Here is a 13,997-nt window from a genome sequence, read left to right as displayed (position 1 = left end):
ATGGACTACGTTTAAAGAGATGAAATGTTGTTTCAAAGTTTGTCTGGCAATCCCAAATAATTTTACTTGGGCGATAATACAAACTACTGGCTGATTTCCTATTTTTGTCTAGACAATTGTGCCTGCGTAAATCCATAGATAGTGATAAAGGGCAGTGGTCGGATAGATGTGATATTAAAATATTGGATTGAGTTGTATATGTAATTTCTTGGTAGTGGTGCCGACATCATTTGCACTACTACCTCCTAGACGTGTGATATGTGTAGAATCACCCACAGTCATGTCAGTGATGAGACTACAGTCAATGCATAACTGGGAATATGATCAAACCAAAATTGTACATTCTCAAACTTTAATGCACTTGTTTCATACATGCTTGATTTAAGATTTAGATGAGTTGGAATTTACCACATGAAATGGTTGTTCAGACATTTTTTTCCATTTATTTCAAAGGCCACTGCAACCAACTTGCATGCATCCTGGTTCATTTGCATTTTCATTCATGTAACTAGGAAATGTAGATCAGTGTCAGAGACTTCTCACACTATACCCAACCATGGCTTACAACATTTTCAAACGGGAATGCACTCATTATATACATACTACATATCAAATAGCAGGTTTAATATTCTAAAAAAAAGTTTTAAAAACATTTAATGTAATGTTTGGTGTGCTATACTTTTTATTTGTGATATTCATAGAACATATCTTAGGCGATGCTTTGACAAAATACACCACTGTGACTGAAAATTACCAACTGCCGGGTTTTCCTAGCAATGCTGTCGAATAACCTGACCAATTATTTGTTTTGATGTACTCGGTATATGTACACGAATTATACCAAATTTCGGAGCAATATAATTAAATAAGCCCCCTTCAGTTTTACGCAAACCAATGACCAATCGAAATTCTTGAAGTCAGGGCCAGCACATCTTCGCCAGCCAAGGACCATTTATTCTGCCGAAGCCTCAACATTAAAGCGCGGTAGTCGTCGCGCTGCGCATGTGCGAGATATATGGGTCTCCTATAAACAATAATGGCGACTTTGACTGTTGCGCAGATCAACGAATACGAACTGACACGTTTCCCAAGCTGTAATTAGGTAATTTTCGTGTGATTGGAAGGTATCGAAGGAGTAACTGGCGGGAATCAGTGCAAGTCGCGCCCAGGTCAAACCTCATACTTGTGATTATCATTTGAAGAGCGCATTGGATTATGGGAAAATCAATGTTTATCAACACAAATGTCGAACATGCGCAGCGCGACGACTACCGCGTTTTTACCCTTGGCAGATTTCACCATGATTCACTGTATGTCACACGCACTCAAACGATTATACTTTCACTTGGACTCATTTGTATTACCCAATCAGAACTCACGATTGAAACGACACATTACTAGGTAAAATTTAAATCTTGGAATATAGAAATTAACGTGTTGATAGCTTTTTGCTCTGTGAGCGAACTTACTGACCAGAAACACTAAGTGCTGTATCTGAGAGAAATGTTGCGTTTGTTGCAACGAAGACTGGATCCATTCGGGCAAGTCGATGTTTTATCAGTTTCGACAGTTTTTTTCAGTTTACTAAAACACGGTTTGGACAAATCTGTGATAAGTTCCCGACCATCACATTTATGATACAGCAACGCTGATTGATGGCGCCAGCTCCTTAGCGCATCCAATCAAATGTCTCAATTTAACTGCAGTGAAATACAGTTTTTTCCTAGCACGATCGCGCACGGGTTCGTGGGGTGGTTATGCATGGCCGGCTTTAGCGGAACCGTGCGATTCGGACATTGGAAACTATAGTATAGAAAGTTCAGTCAAATCCATTTAGCAGTTTTCCTAAATGGCTTAATGAACCTCAGCAGAAGAATCAACATCTTCTTGAAAATTGAAACGGTAAATAATAAACGGTAAAATAAAGAGTCCCAATGAATCTGATCGTTTTTTGGGGGAGGGGGGGGGGGGCGGATCCATAAACAACTAAAATAAAATGAATGAAAATACAGTTGTTGTTGGCCAGAAACGTTACAGTTACAGTGAAGTCAAAATTTAAAACTATCAGTTTTACTCCTTTGAAAACCAACTTAACGCCCTTCCAGTCAGTATTAATAAAGCTGTATGGATGTGAAGGTTACTTTAGTGTAAGCTCAGTGTTCATCGACAACTGTAAACGTATATTATGAGGTTATTACGAGGATACCTCAAAGTATGTACAAAGGTGTACTGTCTGAGTGCATACTTTGGGGTATCTTTGTAATAACCTTATTATCATACATCTTTTCCTTCCAGGGAATGCCGAAATCCAACTTGAAAAAAGTTAGAGCAGAATCAGCGAGCTTCTTTGTGTGGAGTTTACACCAAAATAGGAAATAATGGTTGTTGCTTGCTACAAAACATATGAATTCCAGTATTGGAAACGCTATGTAGGCATGGCCCTATACATACCACTTCTATTGTTGATGGGTCGCAGCATTTGAAGGTGTTTGCTAGAACAATAGAATACGTTTGAAGTTGTAATATGCTGAAAGTGTGATAGATGAATAAAGTGACGGAAAACAAGTGGAGTAACGTAGTCATGTCTTTACATTGTAAAATGTCAAATTATCAACATAATGAATATAACTATAGCACCACGACCAGTTATGTATCTTTTAATATCGGGGGATTACATTTGTGTGTGTAAAACAACAAGTAAAACATCTTCTACTTGAAGACCAGATGGCTGCAGTGAATGGCTTCTCCAGCCACCCCAGTCGCGTAACCATGTGACCGCACCCACCCGTTCTTCTATTTGTGGAAGTACAGGATGGATTTTATTCCTGATGTTAATTGGTAATTATCAAGAAAAATGAAAACCAAGGTGTTACTATCGAATTTGGGATCATCAAAATGTAAATATAAGAATCAGTGAAGTCACTCTAGCGTGGATCAGTGGGAATGATATGACAGAACCCCACACCCTCCCGTGGCTTTCGTTGCGTATGAAAGTTATTTTCTTTATTTGGAACTAAGTAACACTGCAACGTCGCCAGCAGAAACCTCTTCGTATTTCGATGTTGATGGTTGGTGGCTCCATAGTAATCGCTGATTTTACTGTTGGTGAATCTTCCGCAAGCCCTTCAAGGTTTATGAAACTCAGTTTCCAGGTGGTTAACATACATTAAGTTTTCCTAATCGTAGTATTCCATGTGATGTACACCGAATATGCCAAAAATATTGTTGAACGATTCGAACCGGATATAAACAGACGACGAACATTTGTTTACAAATTAAAAGTAGTCCGGTTGCCAATGGAAATACCATGTTCATTTTCATATCGACCGTGAAAATACCAAAAACATTATTGCATGGGTGATATGCAAATTAGTTTTAGTAAAAATAAAAGACTACCTTAAAGTACCATTACTGTTGTTCAAATTTCATTTCAGTCGGCGAGTATATTCATGTACAACAAAAGAAAAATATCGCTCTTCTAAATATTGTTTATTTCTGCTATTTTTCGAAAAACGGTACTCCTGAAGGGACTACATTGTTTGCTCTCAGACTCATTTGCATACGGGGTGTGGAAATACCGATTTTGATATCAGGGACGAATCAAAATAAACTGCAGTACATATGTAATAATAAATATGCATACACATTTAAGTTCACCCACAATATCTACATTACGTCCCCTGTATATGTGTTAAAGTGTGGTTAATATGTCATATATCAATTCAGTAATATTGATGTGGTTTTTAAGCTTTCTTACAACAACATAACACATTTTATTGAATGCAGGCATTTTTTGTTTACTTCATGAAGAAGCATGTTAATGTGTTTGTTGTCAGTCATGAATATTAATTAACTATCTATGCAAGGTTATGCATCCGGGCATTTTTTGTGATTCACCTTTTCGAAATCCCACGTTGTTTCTACTGGTACGTAAAAATACAACGATTATTTAGTGACGTCACAAACCAGCCTTACAATACAAGAGAAGCACTCATAAACATTCCCATAATGCGGCCGAAACATTTTGAGTTGATTTTGAGCTCTGCTATAAATAATTTTTAAAAATCGACAAAAATGCCGAGTGTGACCTCGAGATTATTAAATTGCTACCACTGAAAGAAACCTAGTGACCTGAATGGCTTATCTACTGAACACTCGAACTATGCTGCTTCTACATATATATGCCGGTGGAATTACCCTTTGACCTATGATGAAAGTTGTTTTAGCGCTACTATTAAAAAACATAACTGGGAATATTATCAGCAAGTATAATTATTGTAATTTTGCTATAACATCTGTAACCTTCCAAAGGTGTGACACGTTTTCTAAAATTACAGACAAACAGTTTTTTTAAAGTACCAATCTACCGATCGCAGCATTCTACTGAAATAAACCATCCAGCAGTACAATAGTCTGGGCATCACTGTATTTATATGCTTTCTTGGGTGTTTTGAGAGGGTGAACCGTTGGACATTGTTTAATAAGTGTAGTGAACGTAAATTTCTAGTGTATTTCATTTGTTTTCTTAGAAATTGATATTGCAACGAGTTGTACTGAATTTGATTGGGAATCCCCAATTCTCTAATGTATCTAACGGCTTAGTAGGAATGTGTAATGTCACCAACACTATTGAACGTGTGGATGGATGGTACAGCGGAAGGACCGTCACCTGCGCACGCGCGGGAATTGAGTTTCAAGCGACGATAACAACACACGCTAAAACACAAAGGCTCATGGGTAGACGCTTATTTGTAAACAATGACACACTATGACCATCTGACGCATGCGCAGGTGACGACGCCCCCGCTTTAATAGCATTTCTACTGGTACAGATGATAAAAAATAAAGAAAAATACAGCAATTATATAGTGGCACCACAAAACAGTATTTCATATCGCAACCTACTCGTGAAAGACTGAACACGTGATCTCTAGGTGCAAATTTACCTGTGAGTTAGATATTTTATACATTCTTGTGTATTATTTTATAATTTTTGACGGTCATTTGCTCTGTGTTGTTTGGACTTACCCTATACGACTTGTGTTATACATCTTTATTCCAGTATTTTGTTTTCACCATATGAAACATCTGTTTACAATTAATTATTAATTCGTGTCAAAAACGTGCATATAATGTTTTCGACACGGTTTATCAGTCAGCTCATGTGCTGAATCGATAGGTTAAACAGCCGATGTCAATAGAGTAGCCTATCACGTCCTCAATTGAAATATAAAGTACAGGGGGAACAGTACTGTGATTTCGCCCAATCTCCCGCTTTTATGTCGACCGCTTATCGCTTAATTTCCGACCGGAAAAAGAGCACATTTTTATGGCTTTATTTTTTAGTTTGCTTATGGACAACACTGGCAGTATGTCAGAATATTGTTTAAAATAAAATATTCCATTTCAGTCAAATCAGATTGTGTGCATAACTTTAACATCTATGAAAACCAGAAAGACAACTATAAATCAATGTGAACTTCAGATAATTTTTAGCAATGTTACCGGCTTGTGCATACGAAAATAAAGCGGAGAGGATCCGATGAAATTTAAGAAGCGGTTGGAGAAGCGAGCAAAAAAAAATCAAAAAGCGGAATCAAGCAAGAGATTGGGTGGAATTAGTACTGTACATTCGCAAGCGATTCCTTACTTTAATCGACAAGTAATTTCTTATTTTCACAATACAATTTGTTATTTGGTAATGTGACAGTCGTTAGTATTCATGTAGGTCCAATCAGTGCTATTGTATTATCCATTTCGACAATCCGGCCCTGCTCGACGATTATTGCATTTTTATCGCAAAGTTCATATTTTCTTCCGGGTCAATGACTCCAGAATCAATTGGGTATTACTACGTTATTTTTGAATGATTATATTTGGTTTCACGTGATAGTTGGCCTAGCATTATTATATAGCAATGCAAACAGGTCCAAGTCCACGGCATGGATCAGAGTGTACCCCAGACCACTGGTTTCGATGAATGGTATGGGGTAATCACAGTGTAGCTTGTGGATAAGAACTGAAAATGGATACCGATGACGGATTTTGAGATGAAATTATTACGTCTAAGAGTGGATTGTTAATGGTTGATGTTAAAAAACGCAATATCAAAGAAAAAAGTGTCCCCATTAATTATATACAACATCCCTTAATGATTAGAATTTGTCGTGTAATATATACTTGTCAGTTAATTGTTTTGTTCTTGTTGGGTATTTTTGTCATGCAGCATTTTGTATGTGTTCTTGAGCCCTTTATAACACGACTTGTGTTAACGATCTATGGTCCACTATTTTATTTCCTCCATACAAGATATCCGGGGGAGGGTTCATGTTGTTTACCATTTTGAATGCCCGTATTTTTGTATTTCTACTGGTAAATACAATCAAGAATACAACTATCATTTAGTGACGTCACAACTAGTCTTTCATGTCACAATCTACTGGTTTAATACAGTAGAAGCACTCACTAGGTCAAAATACACTTGTGAGTTAGATATTTATAGGTTTTCATATAATGTAGTACTACTCACTACAAAACAGAAGATATTCATCTCTGTACTCACGTTCTGTGGAAACTATTCCACTTTGCATTTGCTTGGACAAACCACGACCCAGTCGGAAGGCAATGACCAGGACAGCGGCAGAATGGGACGCTGCAACAGATAATTGTATCATTTCGATGTTGAGATCCGTTGTTTTTGGCGATGAATTAGTATTAAAAACTCGTTATCTGACAATTTCTCTCTTTTTAAATAGCTCCACCTTGATCCCTTTTTGAAAATAACATTGTATTCATATCCATGGTACGGGGCCTTGATGCTCAGTAATTGGACACATTATTGCGAATAATCTGCTGGAATTTCATCATTCAATCCACTGGTATTGATAATGATATAATATAATCATAGATAATGATTTCGGAAATTCTTGAAGTGCGAGATATGACTAGAAAATAGAGAAAATGAAAAAAAATACCGTGGTACAACAACCATACAACCATGTACAAACCAATTTCAATGAAAATGAAGTACAATATTTTTCAGTAATATTGACACGTGTTGTTTAGTATGATGGATCCCCCATGATTGGGTACAAGAGCATAGAATTAAAAATATCATTCATAAAAGACATGAAACCATCAAAAGTGGCCTTATAAACATCCATTTAATTTATAGTGGGGTGGGCAGAGTATGCCGGTGCTTATTTTTATTACTGTCTGACCACCGAATTTCCCATTTATCTTGACCATTTCCAAACAAAAGCTCCATGTTGTGACATGTGGCAAATGTCCAACTGTCTTAGGTAATAAGATAAAACAGGTAAACTTGTACGGAGCCAGTGAATTTGATTCAAGCAAAAAAAACTACATTCACACCAGCAAGACAAAAATTGACAGAAGCATTGCAAAGAACGTAATTGTTGCCTACAAGCTGCAGTGCCCTGATCAGCTATCACACCTTACATCACAAACCCACAAGCACACAATATGTGAAGTAAGAAATAGCAAAAAAACTTTTGAAAAAGTCAAAAAATGAAAAAAAACACACAGGCATATAAATACTAACTTTGTAGGATCTTTATTTGCTCCAAATAATCCATAGTAGAACTAGGCAATACCGACACATGTACATGCTAAAAACGCAAATGCTCATGGATGGACGCTTGTTTGTAAAAAGTGACACGCTATGGCCGTCTGGCGCATGTACAGGTGACGACTCCCCCGCTTTAATTAAAATTAAGTTGACGATTTCGGAATGTCACTTTAAGAATGAAAATTCGCCAGAAATTTATTTATATGACATTACGCAAACATTCATTTGGTGAAAGATTTTTAGCTAGATTTTTTTCTCAATGAGATGATTAAAACATTCAATCTCGGAAAAAATGTATAGGCTAGCTTATTCTGCATATGTATGTCAAAGGGTTGAATTACAGCACATTTCTTTTCATAGATAAAAAATATATAATTCCAAAAACTATCAGTAAACACATTATAAATGAATTTAAAGTGTCATAATTTCATTAAAATATTATACTGAAATTAGCGTGTATATACATGGTACATTATAGTTTGTAAATTTGTTTGCAATAATATACATCCATCTTTACTACTACATGGATATTTGATACTAACTGGTTATTGTTATGCAGATATATAATTTCCAGAAGTATATTGAGCATTATGTACGTTTATTATTTTTTCAGTGGATGAAAAACCTTCTATGGGTGCAATGCTTTTGAATGAATAAAATGCACATTTTTACTCGGAATTACAATAATATTTCTATTATGTATTAAGTTATTTGAACTTTGCTTACACTGCAAGACTTGGGCCTATGTGATCTTGTTTTAATTTATATAATATTATTATTCTGAATATGTATGTTATATTTACAGTATTTTCAAACTGTTAATCAAGTGACAACATGGCAACTAAGTTTATGTGTGTAGCTTTGGCACTGGTAAGTTTATGCTGATACATTTTGTAAATGGTTTAGAGTCCTCCACAGCCACATAATTATTATTATTTCATTGGTGATCATTGTAAACACTTCACGCGTAGGACATATATTAAGCCAACATTTTATTTTTCTAGTGTCGATAAACAAGATGTGGATCATCGTAATGTTGTTTGAAATTAGTTCCAAATTATAATAGTTAACATTTTTATTATTGTATAACATAACAATTACTGCAACATGATGACATATACCCAATACTTGGTATATATATATATATATATATACATTCCCTTATAGTAAAAAATGAAACGTACATATTTCATGTATTCTTTGTTGATTTCAGATGCTGATCTGTATCATAATAAGTCCTGCAGAAGTAGATAGTTCGAGTTCGGAATCAAGAGAAAGTCAATCAGCGAGTGATTCATTTGAATCGGTCGAAACGATCGAGGAATTAGGCGATAATAGTATGTATATATCTATGTTATTACAATTACATGTATCTTGATGTATCACATATGGTATAGTCGTGACCTGTCCTCGTGAAATGCGTTTAATTGATTAAGATAATTATACATTGTGAATTTCCTTAGCTCGGTTAGATTTTGGGAAGAAATAGCTGCTCTAAAAGTTCTAAACTCAGTCGCCGGCTTTTACAAGGTAAGGCTAAAAGATGTCGCTGATGGTTTATTCGAGCAAGTACTATTTGTTGCAGTATATGTACATAAAACAATAGAGTGCGGTAATTTGTAACAAGAAAGACATAAAAATAAAACTACCCTTCACTAGAATAAAGTTGTAAGGATCCAATCAAATAACATTCATGACTTTTCAAGCGGAAATACCAAAAACATTTAATTATAGTTTTCGTCATTTAAAAATATTAAAATTATCAAATTAATCATGTAATATAAATATTGCAGAATGTTAGTTGTATCATTTGCATAGGAAATATAACTTAATTCATAACTTTTTTCTTAAGGAACCATGTGAATAATTACGTAATGACATCGACCCAACCACTGACCCAAATGTGAGAGTTTTATGCACTGCAATGATTTTGACTTTGTAAAGTAGTCTAAGATAGTTTCCTATGCAAAACACTATGATTTGACACATTTTGCACTGTGTCAAAAGAAATTTCTCCTCGTTTTAGGCTACAATTCGACAATGTTATGATTGATGATTTACCGACAAAAAAAGAAGGTTATTATTTCACGGGTGCCATGTAAGGACGTACTCTAACGTTTTTGTTCTTTTTCAGATAAAGTGCAATTCATGCTGTGTACTTGATGAGTGATTAAGAACGAAACGACTTTTAACTATCAACAATGATTAATTGGTGGTGGTGATAATATACCTTTAACTGTATTAAAATATTCTGCATTGATACTAGTTTTAAACATATATACACATATACATATTTCCACTGTCGGATCATGAAGAAAGAAACCCTTTGAAATTTAAAAATGTCCCCAGTCGGTCAAGTGTTAAAACTAAATCATTAAACATATATAAGACATGTATTGTAGCTACTTCGAACACAATTGGTCAAAGTATTTCAAATAAACGATTTAGGACACATACAAATATGGCCACCTTTAGCTCATTTTTAATTAATACAGCTGGCGTATAGACATATCCGTGAAATGACGTGTGATGAACGGAGCTAAACAAACATGAACGGAACCCAAAGCGTAAGTCTCTAACTGTATTTGACCAGACTAAAAATATCATTGCTGCAGCCAAAATTTTACCTATACTGGGAAATGTGAAAAAACAAACAAGACAAGTGACAATAAAATCATGTTGATGATTTCACTACAACAACCGGAGCACAATATATAATACACGAAGATACACTCAATTTCGATTAAAAAATTGGATACAGAATGACGATAATAATAATTGTGATCATTATGTATATTTGAAGATTCATTAAAACATTCTCGCGATACTTGTAAATCTTACGTGTACACTTCACATTTCGCACTGGAGAGGCAAAGTATGATTGCTAAATTCACAATATCAATGGATTGGTTGAATAGTCTTGAAGCAGCTGACAATCTAAAGTTGTGTCTAGACCTATTGATCTTCAAGAAACGACAAACAAAACAAATTATTAGCTACACACAGTATATGACTTGCCATGCAGGTTTACAGATGCAAAGATCTTTACAGTATCAAAGGGGAACTGATATTATAAATAGGAGCAGGATGGCCACTGCAATTAGTATGTTAATCCGAACCAAGCCGCTCACATGGACCTCCACATGGGTAAAAAACGAAGTGCGTAACAATCTAAGTGATGCTTTTAAAAACTGTAAAAAAAGAAATGTTGAGTTATAAAAAGGTTAGTTTGCTGATTTTGTTTACCCTTTTTGCTGTTTATTTCTTCGGCTATGTGTTTGAGTTGGTCTGTAAAACTGGACAGGGCCTGTGATTTGGCAAATCAGGCGAGCAAAAAATCGATCGCCTGACCAAAAAAATAAACACGACTTTAACGGTCTTTAAAAACAAATGTGCCGAACGTTTATGACACAAATGGTTACGCTTATTCCCCATTGCCTGCTATCCGTGTTGTATGAATCGCCCACTGTGATTGGTCGTAAGTTTCGTCCTTTGCATCACAGAACGAATCAGGTTTCATATAATGACATTTGACTGGGCAAAATCGTTGATATACGGCGGGTACATTAGCGTAATCGCACGCGTATATTCTCGATATTCGAAGATATATGTTAGTCGGCGCACACGTACATTCAACGTGTGTACGGGGAATACGCAACGTATTTTCGCGCATTCGGAACATACTGATACGTAAATTTACACATCATTATATTTACGCAGACCGGAAGTATACAGTCCACACATTTACGTAAACGTAATGTAGAACAATGTTGTCTAACGTATTCCTACGTATACGTAGTATATACAGACACGTGAGGAACCAGTGCACAGAGTTAATACTGACACAGATATATGTAGCGTATACGGCCACGCAACAAACCAGTGCATATAATTAACATCGGCGTAGATCTACGTATATTTTGCGTATACTCGGCAAATTTGAAGTGCATGTTATTGGCTGATTTTTCGGGAACATTTGCATACAGGTCACATAATATAGGTCAAACTTCATTTCTGCAACACTGGAATAGTTAGAAAAATGAACACAACTTAACGACCAACGTCGTGGCGTGGTACGCAAGCGTGCCATACAAATAAAACAAAATTACCTTGAAAAGACAAACGTTTTAAACAACGTTTTTATAGGTCCATGTATGAACTAATTGTGAAAAATATAAGAATGACGAAGCTACTGCAGAGTCAATCCAGGCACGTTGATTTTCAAAACTTCTAAACAGATTGATATTATTCTCTCGTAGTGACTTGATTTCGGGCTCTAAAATAGCAAGTTGACCACATTTATAACCTCATCAATGTAGTTAACCCAATGGAACGCAGAGATAACTTCAAACAAATTAAGGTATTTCTCAATGGCCTGCATGATAACAATCCTGTAATTTTAGGCGGTGACTTTAACTGCACTACAAATCCCGCCCATGATAGAATTAACGCAACTGAACCAGATCGCGCTAGTGCTGAACTTTTATTATCCATTATGAAACGGCACAAACTCGTAGATGCATGGAGTCTTTTCCATAGGAACATGGTCCATTATACTTAGTCAAGAAACAACAGTGCAGCACGACTAGATCGTGTCTACATTCCAAAAAATCTGGCCACTCGGGTCCAACTTGTAAAAATCGGCACAGGTGTTAACTCCGACCACTCACCAGTGACGTTGAAACTGTCGCGTGCCTCAATAAATACTCACAGTCCCATTTGGTGCCTGAATACTCAACTATTGGAGGACGAACAATTTCTGGAGTTACAGACTTGGTGGGACATTGGTAAGCTGAAAATCAAACTGCTTTCACAACAATACAGTAATTTCGGAAACTCATCACTTAAAGAAACTAACAATATTCTAGAAAACGAACTGTGTAATCTCGAAAGCAGCCAATCCACTGACGCAAATGTAGAAACTCGCATCAAGGAAAAAAGGGACTGTTAGAGAAACTTATTAAAACACGGGTACAGGGCGCCATCGTGAGGTCGAGATTCAAACAACTCAATAAAAGCAATGTATCAACGTCCTTTTTTCCGAACTCGAAAGTCATAAAGGGAGGAAAAAATGGATGCCACAACTTGAGTCGTTAACTGGTCAACTTACGGACAACCCAACTGAAATTAGAAAAATCGTTTAAGATTTCTATTCACACCTGTATACGCCAAACTCAGTTTCTATAGAAGCGTAAACTTCAACTTAGTGATTCGAGTAGAGACAACATTGATACGGAAATACAATTTGATGAACTCACCATAGCTGTTAATTAATTGAATAATAATGCGTCACCTGGTATTGATGGGCTCCCGGGTGAGTTCTACAAAACTGTTTGGCCGTTAATCGGACGTGATTATTTTAAAGTTTTCTCTGCCTCTATTAATGCAGGCAAATTACCACTATCTTGTCGCCGAGCTGTCTTGTCGCTAATATCTAAGAAGGGTAATACAAACTTGATAAAAAAAACTGGAGACCAGTCTCACTTCTATGCAGTGACTACAAAATTCTTACAAAAGCTTTGTCTATGCGGCTGCGTGGTGTTCTCGGGGAAGTAATTCACATAGATCAAAGTTATTCAATACCAGGTCGGAATATTTCTGACAACATTAATTTACTACGAGACGCAATTAGTTATGCCAATCAACAAAATATTACACTTGCGGTTTTTTTACTTGATCGGGAGAAAGCATTCGATCGCGTGTATCATAGTTATTTGAAGAGTACCTATTTTATTAAGTGGATATGACATTGTATACAGACACGCAAAGTTTAGTGAAAGTTAACGACGCCCTCACTTTGCCTCTTGAGTTCAATCGTGGTATACGTCAGGGCTGTTCCCTGTCCGGACAACTTTACTCACTGTGTATCGAACCGTTACTCAATAAAATTCGTGATAAGAATGAAACACGTGGTCTTGAACTGCCAGGTCCTAGACAAATGAAATCACACTTGTCCGCCTATGCAGATGATGTGGATGTTTTTATTACGTGTAATAAGGATTTTGAAAGTTTGCTGCACTGGCTGAATACATATGAACAAGCTTCAAATGCTAGAATAAATATGCAGAAATCGGAAGGTCTCTGGACTGGTAGTTGGAAGTGGCGCAATGATCGACCGTTTGACGTGCATTGGAACAATCAAAGGCTAAGGTTTTTGGGTATGTATATCGGGAATTCTGATGATTTTAACAGTAATAACTGGAACGATACTGTTTACGCCATTGACACTAAACTTGGCCACTGGCAACAGTTTGCTCGAGCTTTATTGTATCGTGGGCGAGTTCTAATTATTAATCAACTACGTGCGTCAAAACTATGGCATCGATTTATTAGTATGTCACCCTCTATCGACCTACTTGACACGCTGCAGATTAAATTTAATGACTTCTTGTGGCAAAGACGGCAC

General features: G+C 36.2%; 1 long non-coding RNA gene across 1 annotated transcript; it reads left to right on the top strand.

Annotated features, from left to right (window-relative positions):
* The first annotated feature begins 4,830 nt into the window (after positions 1-4,830).
* Positions 4,831-9,851, top strand: LOC146733926 (uncharacterized). Its single transcript, XR_014926565.1, has 5 exons — positions 4,831-4,948; positions 8,397-8,461; positions 8,805-8,928; positions 9,055-9,121; positions 9,726-9,851. It is a non-coding gene; the product is annotated as an uncharacterized LOC146733926 (long non-coding RNA).
* Positions 9,852-13,997: the final 4,146 nt, after the last annotated feature.

The sequence above is a fragment of the Saccoglossus kowalevskii genome, chromosome 15 (genome assembly GCF_978046115.1).
Source record: "Saccoglossus kowalevskii chromosome 15, keSacKowa6.1, whole genome shotgun sequence".
Taxonomy (NCBI): Eukaryota; Metazoa; Hemichordata; class Enteropneusta; family Harrimaniidae; genus Saccoglossus; species Saccoglossus kowalevskii.
Note: the sequence above shows the minus strand (reverse complement) of the source record. Positions and strands in the feature narration are given on the sequence as shown.